Source organism: Notolabrus celidotus, chromosome 20 (genome assembly GCF_009762535.1).
Source record: "Notolabrus celidotus isolate fNotCel1 chromosome 20, fNotCel1.pri, whole genome shotgun sequence".
Classification (NCBI taxonomy): Eukaryota; Metazoa; Chordata; class Actinopteri; order Labriformes; family Labridae; genus Notolabrus; species Notolabrus celidotus.
Genome location: NC_048291.1, coordinates 23,954,768 through 23,968,462, shown reverse-complemented (window position 1 = coordinate 23,968,462; position 13,695 = coordinate 23,954,768). Strand labels below are relative to the sequence as shown.

General features: G+C 41.8%; 1 protein-coding gene across 2 annotated transcripts in view; it reads right to left on the bottom strand.

Annotated features, from left to right (window-relative positions):
* The window catches only part of LOC117831874 (gap junction gamma-1 protein), a 43,265-nt gene extending 29,953 nt beyond the window's left edge, over positions 1–13,312 (bottom strand). Inside the window, exon 1 of one of the 2 annotated variants that reach the window (XM_034710766.1) lies at positions 13,250–13,312. The gene's annotated coding sequence lies outside the window, so the exon portion shown is untranslated. The remainder of the gene's footprint in view (positions 1–13,249) is intronic. The other variant, XM_034710765.1, reaches the window with a different exon arrangement.
* Between the last annotated feature and the right edge of the window lie 383 nt (positions 13,313–13,695).

The following is a 13,695-nucleotide window of genomic DNA, read 5'->3' as shown; positions in this document are numbered from 1 at the left end:
CAGACTCCTGGTCCTGTGTGTATTCATGATGCATGGAGGGTTTTACTCTCAGCTCAGTTATTTGATTGTTTTTATGATGAGCATTTGTTTTGCAAAAGCTTTACAGTGTGTCAGTCATTATTTCAGTGTATTGTAGCTTTATTTGTGCGGTGGAGTCCAACACCCACTCTCTGGATTCAAATGCAGGCTTAAGCACAAATTATTCGCAGGAACGGAAAATGGAGAGTGAAATTTCCCTCATTGATAAAACAATATTTTGTACTGGTTTTATTCCCAGTGTGTCATTGACTGTATAAAGATGGATGCAACGTCTCCACCTCCTCCTGTTATACAAAAGTGATGCCAAAATACCCCCCATTACGGGCGCAGGTGATGTTTTCAGAGCCTGAGTCTACACATTAGAGATGGGCTGAGGTATCAGGTAATCAAAAGACACATTTCACATTCAGATAGCACCGCTCATCTAAAACAGCTTCCTGAGTATGTTTAAAGACTCTACTTTTAAGATCAGGCTTCAAACTTTCCTTTTTGATAAAGCTTATAGTTAGAGCTGGCTCATGCTTGGACCAGCTCTTAGTTATCCTGCCATAGGCTTAGACTGCACACTGGGTTCCTATCTCACCCCCTTTCCCCCAACCCCCTCATCACTTACTTTAACTCTGCCTGTCCCATTGGAGTTACTGAACATAGACCTTTTTGGAGTCCCTGAGCTCCCTTGTTTCATAGGTTCCTCTGAGCTGCCGTACACGTCCTCCTGCTGTGGACGATCCAAACTCCAGCTGATACAGACGTGCTGGACTCCAGTGCCAACAGCTACTACTACTCGTCTCATCACTATCAACGCTCTCTCTATCTCTTATTCTCCTCTATCCCTCTTCCCAGACCCAACTCAGTCGAGGCAGATGGCTGTCTAACATGAGTCTGGTTCTGCTTGAGGTTTCTGCCTGTGAAAGGAAGTTTTTCCTCGCCACTGTAACTAGCTAAATACTGCGATGTGCAATGCTCATGGTGGAATAAGGTGGGGTAAGACTGAGTCTTATCCTGTCTTGGTGTTGGGTCTCTGTTCATAATTTGACATAGAGTGGTCTAGACCTGCTATGTTTGTAAAAGCGTCTTGAGATAACGTTTGTTGTGTTTTGGCGTTATACAAATAAAGGTTGATTGATTGATAAAGCACTCACTCACAGTTATGGAAAGTACAATAATTCCTATGTTTGTTGCATTTCCTCAAACCGCCTCCTCTACTCTGCTAATCTGGTGCACACAGCGCTGCAAGAGCTGCATTCAACAACAGAGCAGCCAACCACCCCTAAATATCTCAAAATAAACATTCCAGATAATTAAAACTTGGACATAAATTAGCATGACAACAGCTAACTATAATAACAGAAACCATGTTGGAGAAAACGTCATGATTTTAAAGTTGGAGGAGGAAGACTGTATGATACTGCGGCTGGTTAACTTTTGCTTTTCTTTTTGTGGGGAGAGAGGAACAAGCAGTTCCCTGATTGTTCTGTTAAATGCAGGTGTAGATAGAGCGATAGCTTACCTCAATATAACTCCAAACTTTACTTAAATGTACTTTGTTCTACCCTGAGAAACAACTGCAAAGTGGTCAGAATGAAATCACAGTGAGGTTGTATTTCTTCTGTTTGTTTGGCTGCTTGATGCACCGCTTACTTTTCTGTTGTACTGAGAAACACGTTAATCAAGGAGAGTGTACTGTACAGACCACAGCTGCTTTGGTCATAGTAACAGTTAGAGTTACCAAATCTGACATTATGAGGATTATATGTGATGACAGAATAAATGTGTGAGACAGGTTTGCTGACCTCGAGGGAAACGTGTGTGCGTCCGCTCTAAGGGTTGTACAGAGAGGTGGGCTGAAGTGGAGGCCAAACACAGACAATAACTGTGATGAGATCCAGAGACCATCGCAGTGTGCCAGCTGAGGAAGCTGCTGCTGCTGCTCTCCCCTACGGCCTGTGCATACAATCACTAAGTCATTATCATTCCCAGAACAAACACGATCTTTATGTAATCTTTATGTAAACGGTCTGTCTCAGGGCTTCTTCATGAGGGAGACTTCCTCTCTTGGATTCTTTGCTAAAATCAAGATGGTCCTTTTGCAGCAGAGGCTCGTACCAATAATAAACAGAGAGAAAAAACAGAAACAGCACAGAGCTATTTAAAGCCAAGCCTAAAGCATTTCTGTCAAGTAAATGTTTTTTTCCCCTTTTTTTGTGTTGTAGACGTAGAGTCTCGACGTGTTAGCCTATGAGGCTATCACCAAGGCTACACTGGTAGCACGAGAGCATCTGTGCGCGCCTTTGGGCTTTTTCCTCCCAATCACACCATGGTGGGCTGTGGCTCAGATAATCCTGAGGCCTTGTGGCCATGGAAACCCACTCGTGTATGAATGTTACTTTGTTTAAACATGACTCCATGAGGAGAGACAGAGGGGAAAGGACAGGACGGCGCTGTCCTGTGAGACACGTCACGTGTCGGTGATGTATTGGACAAAGAAAAGTGATGGGAGTCACTGCGGTGGTTATTTTGTCGCCCCAAAAATATAGAGTCAAGGGGAAGCTGACGGGTTGTATGTTGGGGAATTCCTCGATTCACGAATTGTAAAGCGTCAGCACGGAGGAGAGACGCAACATCAGGACAGAGATTCATCATCTCTGTCACAATAAAGAGAAATCCAGTCAAACTAATGATTTCATTCATGCACTCTGTGACATGAACACTTTCCTTCAAAGCCCATATCAATAATGTCTGCTTATTTTCACCTGTGCAACCGCCTTCTCCTGTCCCTCACACCTATCAACACCGCTATTCTCCTCAATTGCCTGTTCAACTCCCGTATTGACTTTTGCAACTCCCTCCTCTTCCAAACTTCTCCATAAAATTCAACTGGTCCAGAAAATACAACTGCCTGGATCACAACCAGAACCTCTTCCATTGAACACATCACCCCTGTCCTACAACAACTCCACTGACAGCCTATCAAAAACCGCATAGACTTTAAGATCCTTCTGCTCACATTTAAAGCTCTCTATAACCTTTCACCTCCATACCTCTGTGATCTCCTTCAAACATACACACCTACCCGCACTCTCAGATCCTCTTCCTCCATGATCCTCACTGTACCCCATGCTCGCCTAACCACAATGGGATCTCAAGCTTTCAGCCCCTAATCTCTGGAACTCCTTACCACTAACCATCTGTAAAACTCAGACTCTCTTCCAAATTTCAAATCCCGCCTAAAAACCCACCCACCTTTTCAGAACTGCATATTCTCTGTAAACTCCTCACATGTACATTTTCATTGCATTTCACCCTTCCATTCATTGTGTTTTTTCATATTGTTTATAGTTTGTTTTATTGAGTGTTCTTTTATTTTTTTTAATTGTGTTTTTATTATTGTTACATTTGTAAGGTGACCTTCCATGTCCTGAAAGGCGCCCATAAATAAAATGTATTATTATTATGAACACCTTTAACATCATGTTCTTATTTGTAGTACAGACAACAGTCACTGTCCTCACACCTGAAATCATGATACCTGATGCCAGCCACGTCTCATCTCTGGGCAGGCGATGGAAACTTGACTGTTTACTGCAGGGACAATCTGTTTCATCAAAGCACGGCTGTTAAAGCCAAATATTAGCTTCAGTTGATTATTGGCGCAACCCTTGATAATGCAACAGGCACCAGAGCTGTTAAGCTAGTTGTGCATCTGTTCACTATCTATGTTTACTGAACTTCCTCTGAGATAAAAATGTCTGATTCTGCTTCTGATGAAATACTGAATACTAAGTATTTGCTGGATTGGAGGTGAAATCTTTTTAAGACAACCACCGCCGGTGTGTAGCCATTGGGGAAACTATCCTGTATCTACTTTAATTTAATCTCCAGAAGCTCTTCTTATAATCAGCTGTAGTTATTACCATTTCATCCATTAAACATGCCTCCATATTTGTGCAGCTGCATGTTTGCCATTTCTACATTAACCACAGAGACAGACTGATTATCATCATACAAGGTTTACATAACTCAATTTAATATAAAGATCTCTAAATGATGCAATAACACCTTCTATTGCTAACAATGCTCCCAAACTTTTCCTGCAACATCCCCCCTCAACCTCCACTTGTCGTGTTCCTCCAGTGAAACTCAGATTAAATCATTCTTCGGGTTTGAGGTTTCCATTGGAGACTGTATAAACACGACCCCAGAGCATCTTAGTGTCTGCAGAAACATGTTGTATATGCAACAGAGGCTAAAAATAACCCTGTGCTCGCTCGTCTCTCTCTAACATTTTATTAGTGTCGACCCTTGTATTTGCTCAATTGAGTGAAATTATTCTGTAGGACATTTAAAGGGGCCACCACGCTGCAGGTTCCCATGTGGAAACATAAACACAGCACACTTTAAAGAGGGGGGGCTAGGCTGCTGGCATGCTAACATGACTCATGATGTTTGCACAAGAACAAGGCTTTAATAGACACAACAAATTGTGCATTGTTTGCATTTATCATGAGCTAAATAATTAGCTGCATGGCCCGGTGATGGAGTTCATGACCTTTTCAACATGGCGAGGGAGGGGGAGGAGGTGGAAGGTCCTTGAAGCTGACACAGCACTGATGAAATGGGAGTAATACCAGAATTTGGGTACGGTGAATCACTCCCAAAACAAAAAACAAAAAAAAGTCTCCTTTGCAGAGCTTCATTTCACACGACCTCCCCTGTGTCCTTTCTTACTTTCAGTCCAGCTTTCTTCACATTTCTGTGTATCCACATGTGTGTGTGTTTGGGTGTGTTTCTGCCTCAGTGTGTGGCCGAGTATGCCAGGCAAGGCTGTGCTGACAGGGTGTCGTACGCGGTCCGTGAACCTGGCTGCTCTGCTTAGCTCCGTCGCTGACAGAAAGCGAGGGGGACATCGCCCGACCATGGCTAACCCCAGCTGGGCCAATCAGGCTTGAGCGCTCGTGGCCGCCGTGTGCAGCGCTGTGGCACAGATCCCCTTATGGATTCTAATAGGTTCTCCACAGTGTCAGCGGCGCTCTGCTGATCACCCGTGTGTGTGTTTCTGTTTAGATAATGAAGCAGGCACTGTGTGTTTAATAAATCTCTGCAGCCTCCTTCACTGCACTTTAGTTGATAGAGTTTCAGAGGATGACACAGTCACACCACAGCAAAGCGGGTTTGTCAGAACTTATGAGTGTAATGAGTTTCTGAGGTTTGAGTTCAGCTGTTAGTTGTTCTAATAAGTCTAAAAGTGTCTTAAAACTGTTTAAATCTTTCCCCTGAAACTCTGAGTAATCATGGTTGTCTGGGTTGGTTGCTGTGGGAAGTTGAACCATTGCAAGTGCAATAATTAAATCACTGAGGTAGCTTTTTTGGGGGGTTACCCAACTCAGTAACTCATCTGAAACATCAAAGTTACCAGATCCCAACCAATCATTCTCCAATCCTGGATGCTTTAACTATGGTTACACCACACAGTTAGTCATTGCCATATCTTAATGATGGAATAATTGATTTTAATATCAGCTTCATGTGTTAACTGGTATACTCACTGATGTTAGGTGGTACTGAAAGCTGAAACAGAAACTTGGATCTGTCTGTACAACTTTGGCCTTTATAGGAATGTGACGTACGAGCACTGAAGAGACACCTCTACATTACCTGAAAGCTTTCCTTACAGGAGTGTGCCAATGTTCCCACAGCCCTATGTTCCCACATTCTGCTACTGATCGAAATGAAATTACTCATTCATTAATTCATGAATTAATTATAAAGTACTTCCAAAACAATCTTGTGGGAGGATAGGGCTTCAATTGAAGGGAAATGTAGGAACACAAGACCTAATTTTGAAAATGTCCTAGAAATGTGGGACCATTGGGCTGTGGGAACATACAGATGACCCCTTCCTTACAATACCTAACAAAGTCAAATGAAACAAGTAACTCCTGGTTTGAATGAATCCAAGTTAAAGCAGCACACTTCACCTCCACTGACAACACGAGAAGAAGCAGAGCGAGCACAGACAACAGGTACGAGTCACATGATCGTACAGTCAGCCCCGTTCGTTAGCTTAGCCTGCCTGACTACAAACAGGCAGAGAGGTTGTGTTATTGGAGGCTGACAGTGAATGAAAGGCAACTCTCTGCCTTCACTACTGTCACGTTGTGGCTCCGCCCCCCTGGTGACCCGAGGGAAGTGGCATAAGACCTGTCAGCCCGCATCATGGCCCGGGCCACGACAGCCAGGCTCATATGTAAATGTGTCAGCAAGCACGGATTCATGAGTCTGATGTATCAGTTTGAATATGCATGTTCAACACTGACTGGAGCGTAAACAGCTCTCTCCGGATCTCAGTGCATGTGTGTGTGTGTGTGCGTGTGTGTGTGTGTTTCCGGGCTCACAGTGTGTGTGTCTGAGCTGATCCCAGTTTGCAGTGACATTCCCGGTGGGAAGGAGCCTCACGACTGTTTCCATTTGCCAGACTGCACGTATCTCTTCATGAGTCCAGGCTGGGCTGAAGTGACATCTGATTTCATCCGCACTCAGCGGGGTTCTCTGTCCACTTCCATCTCTCTCTCTTAAGTTTCATGTTCCTGCTGCTTACACCTTATTCTCCAACCGGGAGTTCACTGCCTTTCTCTGTTTCATTTCATCATAAATAATTAACACTTCCCAGTTTGATCAGACAAGATGAAAAATGTTCACCGCTTATCACTGAGGGCCGTGGGAATCAAGATGAGTCAGATATTGTGGTAGGTGCAAAAATTATGACTGGATACTGAAACTTATTTGTTGCAGCTGTTATGTTTTCCTTCACATGGTATGACAGAAAAGTGAAGTTTGATTTTAAGAAGGTTCACTCATTTACTCTTAGTGCACAGTAAGTTAAGTCTACAACAATCAATTGTTCATTTATCAAAATCTTTGTACATTGTTTTTTTGAAAATGGTTAAAAATAATGTCAGAGCCAACAGCAGGATATTGATTGATTTGTTTGAGCAGTAATCCAAAAAATGTTAAGAACAGGAAAAGAGGAATTTTTACATTTGGGAAGCTGAAACTGTCCATTTTTTTTTTTTGCATTTTTGTGCAATTAAAATACTTTTTAAAATCAAAATTATGAGTAACTACTTGTCTATTGCCATATCCTTCTATTTCAGAGTTGTGTTTGACAAATGCAATCAGAATTTGTGCAAATATGAAGTGCATCGTGGAACTTGGATGCATGTGTTGCACCGTGCATTAATCGCATGCTGGACTGACATTAACCATGATGGTCAGGATCCTTTTCTCACCACAAAAATGAAAAACATTTTTCTGGCTCTTTTTTTTTTTTTTGTTGCAGATAGAGACTCAGACATCCGCAGCGGCCTTCATGCGACACGTGCACCGACACAACTGCAACATGGTTGTTGGTAAAGGGTCAGGGCCGACTCCAGGGCTCGTTTTCCTGAGGAGTCATCCTGAGTCACAGAGAGCACGACACAACCCTCCCCCCGCTCGCTGGAATATTCAGAGTCCCCCCCTAAAATATCAGCCACTTCGGACGCTCAGCGGTCGTCTAACAGTCGCACACTAAAGACTACGATCATCTGGCTCATGACAGATTCATCAGCTGACTAATTTGAGGAAATAAATGAAGGTCAAACTCTCTATCAATTACTGCTCACAGCATGAAGCTCATCATTTGCAAAATTAATGACAATTTAATTAGGATTCAGTCGAAAAACACACAGGGACATCTGGGTAACTTCACCAATTATTTTTCAACATATTCATTCAATCTGAGATCAAACTATTGTAGCAGAAAATTGCAATTTTCTCGTGCCAGAAATAGCTCTGAAATTACATCCATACTGTACTTCTAAAATAGCCCCAATCAGTGACGCTGAAGCTGACTTTAAACAAGGGGGACTTGTATATCCAGGGAGTAAAAGTGGGTGTATTCGATGGCCTGTAACAATCCTAATCACCTGATAATTACAAAGTGAGTGCATCACCCCCCTCCTCCTCCTCTGCTCTCTCCCTACTTTACGGTCATTTACAGGAACTGGCAACCAGAAAATGCCGAGCTGAGTGTCACGCGGAGGGAATCCAGACTTAGTTGGCAGGCATAAAGACGCCGTTTTCCCTCTTTGCACTGCACTCCGAGGATTAAGGCTGGCAGTGTTGCTCACATCTACTAAACAAGATATAGACCTAATACCTTGATATTTCACGTTGCACAAAGCCAGTTAGGAAAGCTGCAGCACCTCCAACATATTCCTCAACTCATCCCACAACACAGCACAGACACCAAACACTCACTCTCTTTGAGACAGCATTAAAATGTTCAGAGCTGCAGAAACACCTGCACCTCATATACAAGTGGGAATGTTTTTCATGTTGTGGCTAAAAGCATCAAATTTACCTCTTACTGTATACTGGCTCCACATCACACATTCTGAGGGAAGAATTGAGAAAAACAGGAAGTGAATTACTGGAAATTATTCAAAATAGCCGCGTGTAAAGCATGTAATTGACTTAAACACAACCCGCAGACATTTCACTCCACAGTTATGATAATTGAAAACGCCTGATTTAATTGCAGGTCATTAACATAAATAATGTTTGAATAACAGCACAAAGGTGGAGAATTCAGTAATATTATGCTGGTACTTACAGATTAAAGGATTTTTATGGAGGAAATTAGGCAAATTAAGGATTCAAAACTATCATCCCCAACTGATGCTGCTGAATACTGCACATCCCTGTTTTATGTACATGTGGCTGTGCTTTCATGCTGATGTTATCATGACAAGTTAAGAGCATAAACCACAGTTTAAAGTGACACCAGAACAAGAGAGCCCTGCAGAAGTTTATAAATATGTCTCTGAATGTGATGTGTCCTCAGAAAGTCTCTGAAAGATTGCCAGTGAATGTGCTGCATTTCTAACGTAATAAACTGGTATTGATTTGGACCTCTGCAGCTTTAACCTGAAAAAGGAAAAAGGAAAAGAACACTAAAACCAGCAAATCGCTGCATTGATTTTCAGTGTATCATGAGCCATTTAGGGTTCAATAGAAGGTGTTTTAGCCAGCTGGTAACATTAAGCTCAGTACTGAGGTGGGCATCAGGCCCACGCTCAGGGAAATAATTATGCATTGAAAAAGAAACTACATTCAGTGGTTACATGAGATTATCTGGATGGTACCAGTATACTCCAGATTTTGTGCTCTGGGTGGAATATAATCTAAAACCTGTTGTTCTCCTCAGTCAAAAGGTATTTCACTTGACTTTGGTAATTCCAAATTAGACTTATTTAACTGCTGAGGTTGCAGCAAATTAAAGATTTCAACATAAAATAATGAATTAGTTAAAGCTGGGGTTGGTAGTCAGATTTAGATACACTTTTTGTTATACTGGTTAAAATGATCTTTATGTCCCGACGGCAACCAATACATAATGTGTTCTTAAAAAAGAGTGAAAACAAGCTGCTATCTAAACCTGGGAAAACACCACCCAATCACCGTTTTTGGGTCCCAAAATTTTAAAGTAATCAAATCCCGTCCTGCCGTTCAGCCCGCCTCCTGCGCGTTCATTTCCCCAGCGTGCACTCCCCATCTCCTGCTTCCCCTGCCTCTATTTACTGCCCCTCTCGCTCAACCTCAGACCTGTCCCCTCTGACCCGATGAGGTGCTTTGCTCAGGACTGTAGTCCGGATCAGAGTCTAAAGGGTTAGACGGAGTCCTGAGGAAATGCTACATTCAAACGAATGCTAGTTTTTTCCGAGACTACCAACCCCAGCTTTAATTAATAAACAAACAAACCTTTTCAAAATGTTTAAAACATGAGAAACGTCAAGATGAAACTGGCCAGTGGCACACAAAATACATATCAGCTCCATTTTTCAGAAAATTCAATGTAAAATAATCTCTCACTTATTAGAAAATATTATAGTTAAATATAAAGTGTCAAAAAATACTTAACAGATATTTTCATTTTATATTTAAGTACATTTCACAGATGTTTTGAGCTGAGAGAAAATTTGGATGTAAGACTTGAAAATACACAATTATTTATATGATATTTTACTGAAGTTCAGAATGAGGGTTGGACTCAATATGGTACGATACGATACAACACAATAAGATACGACACGATGTGATACCATACAATACGTCACAATACAACATGATACGATGTGATACGATGTGATACGATACGATGTGATACGATAAGATATGACACGATACAATGTGATACGATAAGATATGATACGATACGACACGATACCACACAATATTACGATTCTTGTTTACGGTAAGACAAAATGTTAAGATCTTAACCTCATCTGACTGAATTGTAATACCCCTGCTGTGCCTGATGTAGAAATTTGTGCACCAACATAATATTGTATAGTGTGTATGTTCAGTTCATATGTGTGTGGATGTGCTGAGAGGAGTTTATGTTGCAGCAGAGCACAGTTAAGACTGGGTTGTGTGGTTGTTTGAGTGGCCTTACTGTTCACAATAACCTTGTTGTGCAAAGCGTGCTTATTCAGTAGAAATAATTGTGTACGTCTCCTATAGAATCTGTGTACGACTTGAGTGGAACACTGGAGCATTAGATTGAGGGGACCCCTGATTGCCACTGGGCATACAGCCTTAGTGGATTAGAGGGCGGACTGTCAGACTTTCAACAGGTTTTAACATTAACATGAAAGTAGACAGATACAACTGTTATAGAAGTTAGCATCTTTGTTAACTAAATAAAATATGATTTGATAAAATACAATTTGATACAACACCCTACCTGATTCATTACCCAGGAGAACGATTATATGACACTACAGCAATTTTGCAATAACTGACAAACTGCAAGACGATCAAATGATGATACATCTCGATACGTATCATCATCTCAGTAAAGTGCAGGACTTATTACTCATTAGCACATCCCAGAAGAGTCAGGAAGTAGTGTCAGTATTATCAGTGAGTCATTTTAGAGAAATCTGTTCATAACGCTGTATTTTTATTACGAGTATAAAATACCGATATTTGGCTCCAGACATTTTTAAGGCATATCTTCAAAATGTCATTTCTTCCTAATGTACTTATTAAGTCAATACACTTTGTGCTGAATATTGATGGCAGGGGTAGTCAGTGTTAGTCTTAATTTATTAAAGAGACATTCTTGGACGCCTCCTCTTGGTTGGACTCTTTCTGCATCACTTGGGGGAGCACTAATGCCAAGTTTTCAGTTTCCTATTGGATGTGTCATTAATCAACTTCCCAGCCAGCGCAGAGGCTATGTGACATTCCTCAGACTTTTCTGGGACATCCTCTGATCATTAAATAAACATCCATACACTATTTATCACTCATATCTGCCAAGTCAGGAGATTTTTGGTCACAGTGTCTCAGACGCTGCAGAAACAGGCTGTATGTTTCAAATTTTAAAAGAGGACAGGAGCACACTGGGTATGATACTAGCCGAAGTGATGGGGCATTTCCCTGCTGCCACACAGAATCTGCTCCTCATCGCTCTCCCTCACAGGACTCGAGTTCCTCTCTCCCCCCACACTGGTACAAGTTCCTCCTCCAATCCACACAGAGTAAAATAATGATCTTTGGTGGAGGCAGGGGTAACAAGTGTGGGTGTGGATGGACTGTCTCGCGGGAACAATTTCACATATAGAAGATGTTCATTAACTTGATAGTATGCAGGGCTGTGAAATGCCAAAACTGCACTTACTGGATAAGAACTAAGAAGGTAAAATGGAGGACGAATGTTTCTACTGGCAGCTCACCAATGAACAAATTCAGAGTAAATACATAGCATCCATATGTTAGAGATAAAGCATTCACTGAGCTCTTTGTGTTGGCACCATCCCAACCCATCACAATGCCCATACACATAGTGGGGATTTCTGAAGCACAGGGGAGAAACTCATTACAGAGCCTCGTTTTTGAGCCATTGCTTCGCTGGCGTTGACAAATGCTCCGCACAAGAAAGCAATGTGGCACATTTCAAAGGCAGCCTGCACAATGAGAGGGTTTCTCATCACGCTGAATAACGCCCGGCACAGGTTAACCACTCTGAAGGGAAGCAGGGTTTTTTCTTTCAATGTGAGGACTTCAAGAATGATGAGATAATCACTGAATCAGGGACATTTTGTGTGTGAAGGTGCTGCCACATCAACAGTTCGTACATTCTGTTTGTAAGAGGTAAACGGCTGTAGGAGGTAGAGCATCATGGGTAAAGGAGTCCACGCTTAAATGAAATGCAGAGATTTTTAAATGAAGAGATTTGCATGCTAAGCCTAAAGGAAATGATCTTAACCTTTATTGTCTCTTATTTTACACCTGAAATGTAATTGTTAAAACCATGCTATCAATTTGTATCATTAGCAAAGTACTTCATTTAATTGAAAGCTGTTTTTCTTTATAAGAACACTACAGCAATTAACACTTTTGTCATCCCTCTTTCAATGATTCAGCCCTAAAGCTTTTGAAAACCTGCATTCTGACAACATTGTTTAATGCAAATCACTACAGCCCTGAGAATAAAAGCTGCATGTATACAAAGCCTCCCAACTCATGGTAAAAAATGAAACTATCACTAATTGATCTCAAGAGTTTACAATAAAGTTTATGCAAAGTAATCTGTCTGCTAATTTGAGCAGCTCCTGCAGGATTAAACCAGATCCAGAGGAGATCCCCTGCACCGCCCAGCTACACCCCCTTCAGACTGAAACGGTTCAAGAACAAAACATGATAAATCTATCAGAAAATGTGGTTTAATATAAAAATGTAAGCATTTAAGCTACACTGTGTGTGATTGGAAGCTGATGAGCGGGCATATTGAGTGCAAATTAGCAGTTTATGTCAATTAGACGCGCTGGATGCACAGGATTTCCAAAAGCACATTTAGACAGAGAAGTTGCTCTTGTTGCTCACACAGCTTGGCCTGAACCAACGACTGATACATGCAAAAAAAAAGTCAAAGTAGATACAATAATAAAACAACACTAAACAGATGCTAATTGAAGAGGAAACCAAGCCTAAAGATGCAACCGTTTTCTGTGCGTTATGGTGCCAAATGGCGCGTCCATGGGCCGCTACGTTCACTCTCACCCGGGCTTCTAAAGGGTTCGAAATGAACCACATGCACAACAAAGATGGAAATCAATATCATCACAACATTGAGAATTAAAAGACAAAGGATCCTTACCGCTCTGCGAGTCTGTGAAGATGCTTTAAGATGTAAGATGATCCTGTGCTTCGGGAAGGGAAGGTCGTGCTGGACTTGGTGAGGTCCACACTTGAATCCCTTGAATCGAGGATCAGCTCCAGAACCAGCCGCGTGCTTGACTGATGTGTTTCTGATTTTTTTTTTTTTTTTTATCTCATAGCATCACCAAGAGATGTGGAAGCTTTCTTTGTCCATGTCAGCCTCTCTCATCAACCTCCGGTGGAGAAACGTCGATCAAACTATGTAGTCTGCTGCGTAAAACCGGTGCCAAAATTCCTGCGGGCCCGTTCCGTTACAGCGATGCTAGACAATAGTCTGGTCATTTTGGCACGAGCTGAGCCCTTTCCTCTGCCACTATCACTAACATCGACTGATTAACACCAAATCCTGACAGCTTGTGTGTTCATATCTCTGTGGCTGGCTCG